The sequence below is a fragment of the Agelaius phoeniceus genome, chromosome 1 (assembly GCF_051311805.1).
Source record: "Agelaius phoeniceus isolate bAgePho1 chromosome 1, bAgePho1.hap1, whole genome shotgun sequence".
Lineage (NCBI taxonomy): Eukaryota > Metazoa > Chordata > Aves > Passeriformes > Icteridae > Agelaius > Agelaius phoeniceus.
In genome coordinates, this window is record NC_135265.1 from 50,778,411 (window position 1) to 50,791,470 (window position 13,060).

At 42.8% G+C, this 13,060-nt stretch overlaps 1 protein-coding gene across 4 annotated transcripts in view; it reads left to right on the forward strand.

The window, feature by feature from the left end:
• The first annotated feature begins 1,405 nt into the window (after nt 1–1,405).
• The window catches only part of EZH2 (enhancer of zeste 2 polycomb repressive complex 2 subunit), a 51,661-nt gene continuing 40,006 nt past the window's right edge, over nt 1,406–13,060 (forward strand). The window contains exon 1 of one of the 4 annotated variants that reach the window (XM_077178827.1): nt 1,406–1,484. The gene's annotated coding sequence lies outside the window, so the exon portion shown is untranslated. Of the gene's footprint in view, nt 1,523–2,259; nt 2,358–3,898; nt 3,952–13,060 lie in introns of those variants that run through there. The other 3 variants (XM_077178824.1, XM_077178845.1, XM_077178831.1) reach the window with 3 other exon arrangements.

The window sequence follows — 13,060 nt, forward strand, 5'->3', positions numbered from 1 at the left end:
GTGCAACTTGAAGGATCAAAATAAATTATAAAACCTAAATTGTGAAGGGACTGGGTAGCCATTTTGGTGGTGGCAGCCATCTTGGGGCAGAATAGATTCAAAATAGCTGAATTTCCAGAAAAGATTAATATTTTTCAAATGTAATATTTTTGTCAATTGTCAGCCACTCTATTAGAATTAGAGGAAGGTTATAGCTATCTACCACGATATGATAAGTAACTGTAACAGGAAATAATTTCTGCTGCATGTTTTTTGCTTGCAACTCATGAAACCCCAGAGATTAAAAAAAAAGAAAAAAAAAAGAAGAGCTACTATTAGAAACCCCATTTTACGGCCATGAGGTAAATCAAGAACATATAGTGCAGGAATGTCCACACTTGAGACCTCACTCCAAGTTTAATACACAATGAAGTCCAGAAATTTTAAGCACTTTCACATAGAAAGAGACTATAAATAAACACACAAGTACATTGCCTTTAAGTAGGAGAACACCGAGCCTCACTTGGCACATAAGCCAACTGCATTATTTGGGTATGAAGGTGCATATGTGATTTCCCCGCAAGAGATTTTTATCACTTAGGACCTCATTACAGTGGCCACTGCTCATTTTTTGGACTTTGACCCTGAAGAAGCGCTAAGGTAGCGCTAGGAAGCACAAGGAAGAGGGAAGCTGATATTTGGTGAGGAAGGATGACAAGGATGTGTCGATTGCTCCAGCGCACATCGAAGTGGCACTCGGTGTGGGACGAATGGGAAAGGGACCTGGTCACAAGGGAGGTGGAGAGTATAATTAGAAAACTTATCTTGGCAATTTTATTTTTCCCTGCTGAAGCCGAGTAAAGGCTGGAGCGACCAGAGAGCAGGACGACAGCAGAGTAAAGGTGCACGAACCCTCAAGGCTTAAATACAACCTCGGCAACAAGATTGATGAGCACGGCTCGTGGATTAGAAACGAGGGAAAACGACAGCAACCTTAGAGGCTGGAGACAGCACGTAGCGAGCAACAGGATGCGAGCCTGATGCGGAGCGAGCACTTTGCTGCTGGGATTTATGACATCCCCCCGTGCCAGGGGGAAGCCGCGCTGGATGCGAAGCAGCGAGGCAGAGGAAGCCGCCGGTGCGATGCCCTGAAGGAGGGCTGGCGGCGGTAAAGTTTGGGCGAGCAAAGGTCAGGCGGGCGGACGCGAGGCAGCAGCGCTGCGAGGTGACTCAGCCGGCCGAGACATCCGCCGGGAGCGGCGGGGCTGCCCCGCGGGCGTGGGCTGTCCCCAGCCTCCAGGGCTGATACATCCTCGTTTTCCCGACGTGTCACATCTGTGAGCCACGCAAGCCCACGGCATGATTTGGCAACGTGGGCGCGTTTGTGATTTATTTCCTCCGCGAGAGACTTGTCTTAGTCAGAACCCCCTTACAGTGGCCGCTGCTCATTTCTGCCCCTGAAGATGCGCTGAGGTAGCCACAAGGAAGAGGGGAGGTGATATTTGGTAAGGAAGGCTGGATGACGGCACTTGTGGAAGTAAGGGTACGGCTCCAGCGTATCTCGGAAGTGGCATGGGATGCGGTCACACGGGAAGGGCTAAGTACCCGCCAAGAAAACTTATCTTGGCAATTTCATTTTTCCCCGCGGAAGGTGGAAAAAGGCTGGAGTGACCTCCGGCGGCTGAGCTCCCGGGCCGGGGCAGCAACAAGCGGAGCGGCGGCGGGCACGGAAGACCCACTCCGGACATTCCCGCCCCTCGGGACCGTTAGGGCCGTTACGCCTCTCCCGCTCTCGGACCGATTCAAACTCGGCAGCGGCGCCGAGCGGGAGCGGGAGCGCGGCCCCTCCCGGTGCCCGCCAATCCTCTCGCCTGCCTCCCTGCGCTGTCCCCTCCCTCTGCCCCTCTCCACGTGAGGGGACCGGAGGGTTTCAGAGCCTCCGCGGCGCGGCGCGGCCCCGGGCCCGGCCCCGCCGTGCGGCGCGGGGGGGGCGGGCGCGCGGGGGGCGGGGGGCGGCAGGCGCGGGGGGAGCGCGAGCCCCCCGTCCCCCCGCGCGGGCAGCGCGAGAACAAAGAGTTCTCCCCACCCCTCCCTGCCCCCCCCGCACGTGGGGAGCGAGGCCGCGCCCCTCGCCCCGCCCCCCGCCGCGCCCGATTGGCCCGGCGGGGCCCCGGCCGCGTCCGTCCGGCCAATGGGGGCGGCGCTCGGCGCTCGCCAATGAGCGCGATGGCGATTGGGCCGGCGTGTTTGGCGCTCGGTCCGGGAGGGTGAATCCGGCAGCCGGAGGCGGAGGGAGGCAGAGCGGGAGCGCCGAGCGGAGCTGGCGGCGGCACCGGCGGGAGCGGCGGCGGCGCGGAGCCGGGGCGGCGGGGGGGCGGGTGAGTGAGCGGGAGAGCGAGCGACACCTCGCGGGCTTGAGGCGGCGGCGGCGCCGGGAGCGGCTATTTATACCCGGGTCCTTTGTCATGGGGGAGGGGAGGAGGGGAGGGGGCGGCAGGGAGGAAGGGAGGGGAGGATGGGGGCGGCGGCGGCGGCGGCTCCCGGGGAGCAGCCGCGTCCCCTTCCCGCGGGGCGCCGGCGGGCAGACACGCGGGCTCCCGGCTGGTGACAGCTGGAGGGGGGAGACATGGAGTCTGGAGTGCCCTTTGTCTAAGTTGGCTCCGTCCAGCCCGGCCGGCGGCTCCGATCCCCGCCCGGCGGGGCGCACACCCGGGCTGGGGGCGAGCTCGCCGTCACTCCTCCGAAGGGTGGGGGGCGGCGGGCGGGAGGCAGAACGGGGGGCAGACCCGGCGGCGATTCCCTTCCCTTCGTCTCGGCTCCAGCCGGCGGCACGCGGCGGCGGCGGCTCCGGCGCGGGCAGAGGGAGGTGTGCGTGTCTGTGTGTGTGCCCGTGTCTCTGTGTGTGTGTGTGTGTGAAATGAGGGGAAATCCGTGTGCCCGCTGTGGGCAGCGCGGCACGCAGCTCGTCCCTCTCCTCCCGGGAGGGAGGCTGGGACAGGTCCGCCCGGGCTCCCGGAAGCCGGGGCCGGCCGGGCGGGGAGGCTGAGCGCGCCCCAGGCGGGACGGCGGGGCTGGGCTGGGGGCTCCCGCCTCGGCTTTGGGGCGCCCCGGGCTTGGGGAGGGAGCTCGGGAGGGGCCGGGGGGGAGCTCAGTCTGGCGGCCGCTCCTGCCAACTTCCCCATCGTGGAGAACTCCGTGCGATCCCGATCTTCCAGAGCGCCGCAAGAAAGTTCATCGATAGCTGGAAATTGTGGGGGTTTGGGTCCCATATCGCCAAGCACGGCGATACGGAGCGCTGTATAAAGCTAGGGTGTCTGGGGAGGTGCGAAAGAGAGTACCGGGCTGAGCCGTCCATGAGCAACAAATGTGTGGCTGGATAAAGAAATCGGTGTGTTGTGGCATCATGCACGTGTATTTAACATTACCAGGTCTTCGTGGTGATTGCAAAATTGTTATTCATACACGAAAGAAAGGCTGTGTGTGCGCAAATGTGTGGCAGGAATGGGACAACAGACTTGTACATTACTCGAGATACTTGTTTCTAACTTACAAAACACCATACTGATTTTATTGGAGCAAGAGAAAAGTTTTTCATTTTTAAAGCTGGAAGTTCAGATTCTTGTTCTCTCTGATGAGAAGCATTTAACAGTTTGGAGAAGCTAATTTAGTTCTAGCAGGATAGGTTTGTCTTTGCTTAAGTCTAGCAACTCTAGTTTCAGCTATTGTGAGTTTGGTTCTTACTAATACAGATTTCAGTGAAGAGTTTTTACCAGCATGTTTAGTGTAATCTTCACATCTAAGTGGGGATTTTTCTCAAAGAAAGATTAATTTTTTTAGGGTTGGCACATTCAGATTCTTTATCCAATTAATAAAAAATTAAAGGTCATTCTTTGTTTGTCCCCAGTGTCTATATCAAATTGAGAGTCCGGGGAATGTTTTTTTTTGTGGTAACAATAAAGCATCTGCAGAAGGGTGAGTATTACTTGTACATAGTAGTATAACTAATCTCACTTGTGATTATTAAAATGTGAATATTTGAAAGCTACTAAGTCTTTCAGAAAACACACTGCCAGTATTTTAGGAGATGTGACTCAAAAGTTTTCTGTGATGCGTTGAATATTTTTAAGAGCTAGTACTTTACAAAGTACTGGATAAAAAAGTCACATTTCTTGTTCAGGAGTTTCCTTTACAAGAAAAAAAAAAAGGAAAAATATTTTTTTCCTTCCTCCGCCTCCATGAGAAATGAAAGTAACAATTAAAGTTAAACAACCTGTGCAGAAATCTGTGACAGTATAATGTTCCATGAGATGCCAACTGCTATTTTTGTCTGGAACTTTGGAAGGATTCAAGACTTAAATTTAGAAGGAAAATTGGGAAAAACTTTTGGGTTCTTTCATAGATTTTTTAATATGTAATTTCACCTTGAAAAGTGGCAGACGCTGGAAATCTGCACCTTCAAATAGTCTTAAAATGTCACTGCTCAGTTTAAAATGAGCTGAAGTGGTGGTGTGTAAGCTTAGGCCAGAGACTTGAAATTCAAGCTCAACTTTTTTCCCCCCTGCTGTGTTTTTTTCCTTTCTTCCTAAAACTGCCAACAGGCTGAAATATGGTGATTTCTTTGAAGACATGCTTTCAAATTGGTTTTTGTTTGTTCTGTAACATTGCAACCTTCATAGGTGAGATCTAAATGTTCCTGTGCTATTTCTTACCTGCAAAGAAACTTTGGCTTAGGGAGAAGGGAATTTTAGTGTATTAATTGTATGCATGGGCTGTATTAGATATGGAGAAAGTGCAAGGCCCTTTCTGTAAAAAAGCTTGTGTCAGAATTAACTACATCCAGAATCCAGTGCAGGCCAACAGTGCTCCCAGGAAAGTTGATGCACTCTAAAATTCCTCTTGCAATTGGTCAAAAGAAGTGCTCTGTCACCATTCACGAGACAGTTCAGCTTCTGTAGCTGTATAGATCATGGATGCATTTTAGTAAGTTCACAGCTGTAATGGTAAAACTGAATAACAATTTTAGGTGATAGTTCTATATTCATGTGATTGAACAGTGAGAGTTGTTTTTAAAAATGGCTGCAATACTGACAGAAGGCACATTTAATAAATGTCTGCTTTACATTGTGTTTGAGGACAAGTGCTGTGGAAAAACTTTAGTGTTGGCTGTAATTTGGAAGTTCTGTAATTCCACTGTTAATACCTACAGATGGATCTTAGGTGACTTGAGGAAAAGTGTCTGTGAAGCTTTAGGGAGAATAACATTTTCCCCAGCAGGGATGCTGAAAATCTCAGGAACAGAACCAGAACCTGGCCTTTACTAAGCAAGGAAGTTCACTGAATCGATAAAGTAATTTTGGCAGTATTACTTATCCAAGCAAAATTCACTTTACCAGATTTTTTAAAGTGAAGGAAATGGGCTGCATACTGTAAATACAATTCCTAATGATTTGATGGAGGCGTTTGCGTAACACTTACATTAACAAACGAGCCCACTGTTAACAGGAGCTGTAGGACAGTAACAGGAGGTTTATTTTAAAGTTGAAGCTGCTTCCAGCCTTCTGTTCCTTCCGTCAGCAGGGTCCATGGAGAGCTGTGCTGGGCCTGTTGAAGTGGTGTCTGATTGAAGACAGCATCTGTAAATGTATCTATCTATAAATGTATCTACACATTTAACACCTAAGTGTATGACTTGTACAACTGTTCTGGAGTGGCTAAGTCAGTCTTTAAATGGATGAGTTACTCCTGCACTGACATAGCTACTTTAACTAAAATTATTTCTTAAACTATGTCTGAGAGGAGAACAGTGAGGCAAACTAAATCTTGTATAAAATGTACCCAAACCAGCAAAATCTTGTAATAAGTTGTATGCAGAAGAGAGAGGGGTGCTTCACAGGGGAATGGTGACAACACTTGTTACAAGTTAGTCAAACGCTCAGGCTTATTTTTTAGCTGAGTATATGCCCAAGGGTTTTGTTGAGCTAAAGATTAAAAGGAAAACAATGTACAGAATTACTAAGCAGGTATTCTATCTGTTCTCACAGAGATCAGTTAAAGACTTTGGGATGATAGTGTGTAGGTCTATTTATGGATGAGGTGAAACTAAAAATAAAATTTATTGGGGGACGGTTCTATTTCCCTCCAAGCAAGAAACACAGAAGTTTTCTAAAACATGCTGCTTTCTGTAACTGATAGTAATAGGCAGTTTGGTTATACACCTAGATTTCCACTAAGATGGGTCAGGCTGTGGACTTGGTTCTGAATTAAAAGGTAAAGTAACATTACTAAACTTGAGTAGAGGCAACTATTAAGAAGAAGAGTGAAAGGTGTAATTTGCATACAAAATTGACAAATTAAGCTTTCTTAAAAATACTTCAAAAGAAAGGAATTTTTAAGTATATAATAAATATTTAGCCACAGGTTTGTAAATGGATTGTAATTTAAAAATATTGGGAGAGAAGAGGATATCTATGAATGCCCTTGCTGTGTCCACAGAAAAAACCACCAACCAACCAAACAGCACTCGCCCTCAAATTAGTGTGGATCATGCTCTTATTTAAGAAAGCTTTTGGCTACCTGGCTGAAGCTTGGACATATGATTTTTCATTTATTGTGCCTCTGCTCTGTTTGTAAAAACTGCTGTTGACTTGGAATGATTTATAATGCATTCTCTGCTTCCTATCTAGTGGTAAAATCAGTAGTATTCTTAAAGTAAGAAGGCCATTTGGACATTTAGATACATACTGTGCGTGATCTGAATGCTGTGGATAAAAATAACAGTGTAATGATGTGAGGGGATCAGCATAGTGTTGTCATTTGCTTGAAAATGTGATGTAGTACTTCCAAAGCTTCTAATTGGGATATATATATATGGTTTCATTAGCAAATGAGGTAAAACTGGTGTCTTACTGTGTGCAAATAAAGACTTCCTTGATACACAATTACAGAATACTGCAGAATTTGCTATTAGTTTTCTTTTTTTGTATATACATATGGTGCCTGCTTGAATAACATTGTATGTGTAATTATGCTAGCAAAGTAGTACAAATTGCAGTTCACATCCTAAGCTTTTTTGGATGTGAACTGAAAATAAATCTGTACAGGAGGGTATGATTTCTTTATATTTTTAAATTGTTTTTTGATCTAGAACCAGGCCTATTTCCCTTGTCAGTTATTTGTTGTATCTGGCTCCTTTCCATTCTGCCTTTTACATGGTTAGTTCAGTTTTTCCTGACATGCATTCTCTATTCACAGCCTGCATGTTCGGTTTAAATCCCAAAGCCATCAGATGTAATTTAAAGAAACAAAGCGTTTGAAAGGAAGGAAACTCAAATCTTATAACCCATATATAATTTTAATTTTTTTTAGTGTGTGCTGGTTTCCTTTCCGTGTTTCTTAGCATGAGTGGATCTGGCAAGCTTTATATTTTTGGTGTGTAGTCTGATTTCGTTTTTACTAATAAGAAAAAATTCCAGAGCTGGAATTAATTTTGCTGCTTCTGTAAGAAGTCGTATGGATGTGTGTTATAGATACTTGATTTACCCGTGGAACTGTACCATGGCAAATTACGGGATTAAAGTCGGTATTGTAGTCTCTTTTTTAGTGTTACAGTATATAACCAGGACAGTGTAAATTGTGTCCTTTGTGATAACTTCTTCCTGTTGTATGACTAGTTTGTGCCACGTTTCTAGTGAGTATTTATTGCCAATGTGTTTAGTGCAAAGCTAAATCCAGTAAGTATTGGAGGAAGAGGTCGATATACATTGTTTTATTCTTAACCTAGTTTAACCATTCATGGTGGTTAAACTATGTTAAGAATAAAACAATGTATGTACATGGTTGCTTTGAAGTGGGGAGAAATACGGTCCCAAGACCTTATTTAGTATTTGCAGTTCTCTTCCACAGCCTAAGGGAGATGTTTTTCACTGAAGGGTGGTAGAATTTTTGGGGGTTGCATGTTGGGTTTTTTTTTTTCTTTTACCTTTTTTCTGTGTTTTTTTCCAAGATAAACTGTTTCTAATTAGTTTTCTGTATTAAGTCAAGCTTCTGGAAAAGCAGTATCTGTATCTGTGGTTTTTTTTCCTTTTTAAGCAACATCTAATATAATGTGCAGGTGGATTTATTGCTGTATACCTTACAGAATAAGGATGCCATACGTTAGACCCAGTTATTTTGTGAATTTTTAAATTATTGTTTTTAAAATAACTCTTGTGGTTACTTTCATTATTTGAAACTCATTTTGGAATTATTCAGGCAAATGGCAAATACCAGTTCAGCTTCAGTTTGCCACACTGCTCTACAGTAAATTCTGCATACATGGAAGTGTAATGTCTTTCAAAGTTAAGCTTTTAGGCTATTTGCCTAAGCAGGGAAGGAGTAGGGAATAACTATTGAACCTGAATTGTTGTGATTCAGGATTTTTCCTGTGTGGAGTGTGCGTTGCTTTTGCAAGTATGGGTTGAACAGAAGAACCTATGGCTATTTTAGTTTTTAGAGTATAAAAGGTGTGTCCACAAAACAAGTTCAGGTGGAATAGACTATGCTCTTCAAATTCTCATCATAAATTATTTTGCCTGTGGAGACATGTCTTAAGTGTTCCTAGCAAGTGTTACTTTTTCTGCCAGATTTATCCAGGATATCAAAAAGCTAAATTTTTAAGAGTTGGAGGTGTTAGGCAATAGAGGTTAATTGGAATGTGTGTGGGAGTCATCTAACTCCTCTGGGTGTCTGTGAATGAGTGTGAAAAGAGTAATTCTGGAGGTATGCATTTGAGCAACTCAAAGGTGTAGCTCAAGCTTGATGCATAAAACTCTTTCTCCTGACAATTAGCCAGGCTTGGTTTGCTGTGAGGAACGTGGGATGGTTTTAATTGTGACTTGTAAAAAGTATGATCAAATTTGGGCTTGAAACTTTTTGTTGCTGCGGTGCTACTTGGAGTTTTAAAATGTTTTATTTGTTTTTTGAGCCAAATAATCTTACTCATCCATGCGAATGTTAGAAGTATTTATAGATGCAGATATCCAAGCGAAAAGCAAGTAGTTGCATTACCTGGTGCATGGTGTAAGGCTCACATTGCCCAAAGTGAAATGAGATGTCAGTCAGTTTCAGTTACTGCCAATTTGGTTCAGTCTTTAATATAAAATATTTGGTTATGGTCTCCCTGGTCTCCCTTTCCCCTCCCCCCACCCAAGTGGACAAGTACTTGAACTTCTTGTTTTTATTTCCAAACCAGTATTTTTCTAAAAGTATCAAATGTTGAAATATGCTGGAAGAAAGTGGTAATGGAGGGAATTCAGAAGTTTTTTTCTTTTAAATGGGTTACTCTTACTCTTTAAGTGGTGTTCAGTAATGATTTAATGTCTGTTTTTACTTCTCTAAATCCTGAAGTGGGGACACAGAAAGATTTTTTTGAAGGGAAGAATAGGTTTGAAATTTGCAGGCTTGCTTATCCAAATAGAACACTCCAGTACGGATTTATCTTTTTCTTTAAGGGCTGTCTGAAAACAAATTATGTTCTGTTACTTTTTGTATTCTACTGTTTTATTTGTTTAGGGAAATGTATTGAAAAACTAATTATTTGTATCGAAATCTTGTTTTCTTATAAACAGACATAACATTTTTGTTTTTCTCTACTGAAGAGAATGAAACTGAGAAGAATCCATACCAGTGTTTCTGAAAGAGTAAATGTTCTAAATGAAGAACTCCCACAAAATGAGATAATGTCAAAATAAATCTGAAGGTAGTTTGCTATTAGGAAAAAAGAAGTGATCAAATTGATGCTCTCCTTCCTTGTCTCAGAGAAAATCTGAAATAAGCTTAGGCCAGTGCTGTTGTGGGATCTTGCTCAGGCACTTCATGTTTAATCAACCTATAATTAGTTACAAAAACTTTTAAAATTGTTGGGGGGTTTTGTCATGATCAGATGAGTTCTTGTGGGTTTTCTTAAAGATTTTTACTTAAATTTCTGAAGCAGATTGTTTAAGATTATTTTAGATGTTAAGGAACATGAATTTGATTATTTTCTGAAATGCTTCTGGAAGATCGAGAGTTACTTGTAAACTCTGAGCTGCAAAGTTTTTAACATGCTGGCAGATAGAGTAAGGGGTGTTGAATACTGGCAGTTGCTTTGCTTTGTTAGTTTTCTAATGCAGAAAAATAGAAGAGTCTCATTTAAAAAGAGCAAGAAGATAAATTAATATTTCTCATGTTTTTCCAGGAAGCAAAAGGGAGTGAAGGACCATTTCTTTCTATTTAATATCCAAGAGCTTATTGACACTTCATTCTTTCCTTTCTTTCTTCCTTGTCTGAAGGAGTTTTTAGTATCTGCCTGGTCAGTATATAGTAATGGTAGAAACTCCTGAGAGGATTTTAATGCAGCATAGTGTTAAACTATGTATGTGAACTGTTAGGGGAGAAGGCAAGAAACAAAATGCTGTAGCAGGCAAACTAACATTTATAATTTAAAAAAAATCAGATGGGGAGCATCATGGAAGAAACGTGAATTCTGTGAGCCCTAGAGCTGACATGTTCCCCTCCTGTCTTGTGTGTCAGTAGAACTGAACTACTCTGCCTTACTAAGTGAGGAGAGCATTTACAAAAATAAGTGGTATGAACTGAGCATATCCAGAAACTGATCTGCAGACACAGGCATTTAATACTGTCACAAGGAGCTGAAAATTGGAAGGCCTAAGGCCATGGCTCAGTGTCCTTAGGTGGGGCCAGAATGGCTGGATGCTCACTTTCTTCAGTCAAAAGCAGCAAGATATTTTCAGCCAGAGAACTTCCTTGCTTCTGTCAATGGCTGCAAAAATGCTCCTGCTGTCAGGAGGGAAATGATAGCACAGGTGCTAGTAAAAGAGCTTCTTTTTGTAGCAATGCCAGCATAAAGTAGGGGTGATGCTTGAAAGTCAAAGCTGGCAGTTTTTGTCTGATATGTTTGGGCAGTAATGAGGAGCTGTGTTTGGTGAGATTACTTCAACTGTTAAAAACAGACTGGAAACAGTAATTGATGAAGGAAAGTATGTGTTATGATCTAGGCAAGGCTAAGTCAGGAGTTGAATACGTGGAGGGCAAACAGGTGCTCCTACCAAATCTGGACAAATATCTAAGATAGGAGCATTCCCTAGCAACATCTAGGTGTACAGTGCAGGATTGTAGCTGCTGTAAAATACTGTATGTAATTATGTTACATACTGGAGTAGAGAGCAGTGACAAGCGAGTCTTTGGAATGGTGGTTGGCTGCAGTGGCATTGCTTGGTAGGGGCTGCTCTCTGTTGACACATCAGTGTCTGCAGCCCTAAGTGGTGTTTCCCCCTAGTAATTTGCTTTTTAATGACTTCCCTAATCTCTTTAAGGTTGTTATTTTTCATAGAATATATGTTCATGCTGAAGTTTTTCATTATGCCAGAGCACTTGTAGTCCTTCATGAAACTGTTGCAGAACATATATGTAACTTACAGGACAGTAAACCATGTCACATTTGATTTATGTTTACCATTTGCATCAGAAGTTCTTGTAGAGTATGTATGCAGAGGGGTTCATCAGCCTTGTTATCACAAGAAGGCTAAAAGCCAACCATTTAGAGGAAATTCTGACACGCTGCTTAGCTCAGATTCAAGGTATTACCTATGTTATAATATTTTAATAACCCCTCCAGTGGTAACTAGTTTTGGTTTGGGAAATAATCCTGCAAGTAAAAATATAGTCATTAATATAGGTAATAAGTTAGCTTCGTAGTAGTACTACTACAAATAAGTAGTTTAATTGGATTAAATATGCCATGAAACTGTACTCTTAGTTCACTGAGATTGCTCTTACAGCTATGTACAAGTGGCTAAGGCTGTGCATAGTCATTTTGTATATCATAGATGAAGGTAGCACATCATGACCAGGTGTGAAATTGCCATAAAATGGGGATTTTTTTTTCTATAAGCCTGTTTTAAAATTAGCTGAAATTCTTACTCAAAAGATACAGGAAATCATCTCATTAGTATCCTGAAATATGAATTGGTGGCTATTAACTTAAAGAGCTAGTGGGGTAGTAACAAGGCCCAACAAAACACTGTGTTTGGGAAGAAATAGTTGAGGTGGCACATATTTCAACGTATTTTGGAGAAGCAAATCATAGAATAGTTGCTTATTGTGAATGTGTCTACCACTTGACTCACTTAGTGATTTCTTCTAGAATATGTTTAAGTTAAAAAAAAAAAAAAGTGGAAAAAAGCCAAAACAAACCCTGAACCAGAAGACAACCAGCCATTTAGTATACCAGGGTAGAGATCAGCCTTCTGATCTTAAGTGTGTCAAGTGCAAGCTAAGGCTGTAGTCACTTAAATGGCAGAAAGTAAAAGGTCTGAAAGAAGTGACACTTCAAAGGCACAAAGATTGGGCTATAAGAGAAGCAGAACCCCATTAGGATATGAAGACAACTAATTTGAAAATAACAGCCCTTATATGTGGTCTTTTATTTATTTTAAACATAATGTTCAGTTTAAGCATTCTAGTTGGACTGCTTTCTTAATTAGTGAAGAGTTTTCCAATCTCTTTTAATTACAGTTTCTAAGAGAGAGAGCTGAAAGTTCTAACTGTACTGTTAACCAGACAAGGCATCTTTCAAATGAACCAACACATGGAATAGTAGTGGAAAAGAGTGTGTGAACTAGCTAGTTTTTAAAGGAGACTAATGTTTCTACTGATTATAAGAATCAGTGATTGTACACCAAACCCAAGAGTTTAGTCTAATTAAGCTCTTAAGCATTTTAATTCACAAATTATTGTTCCTTTAAAGATAGTGTTTTTCACATTATGTCTGTAACAGATTGAAATACTGAGAGTGTTAGTGCTCATTTTCATCTTTTGAATATTAACTGAAATTTAAAAGGCAAACAAACTCCTTGGCATGAGCTTTAGAAATAGTGTGGTCCTGGTTTTGAGATGTTGGGCCCAGCTGAGAGATATATTGACTTGTAGAATAGCTTTAGATCTAGAAGTCCTCTGATCTAGTCTCCGACTTGGGTTAGGCCAACACTGAAATAATATTTTCCAGATCACTTTTAAAATGTTTTCAAGAATGGAGATTCTGACA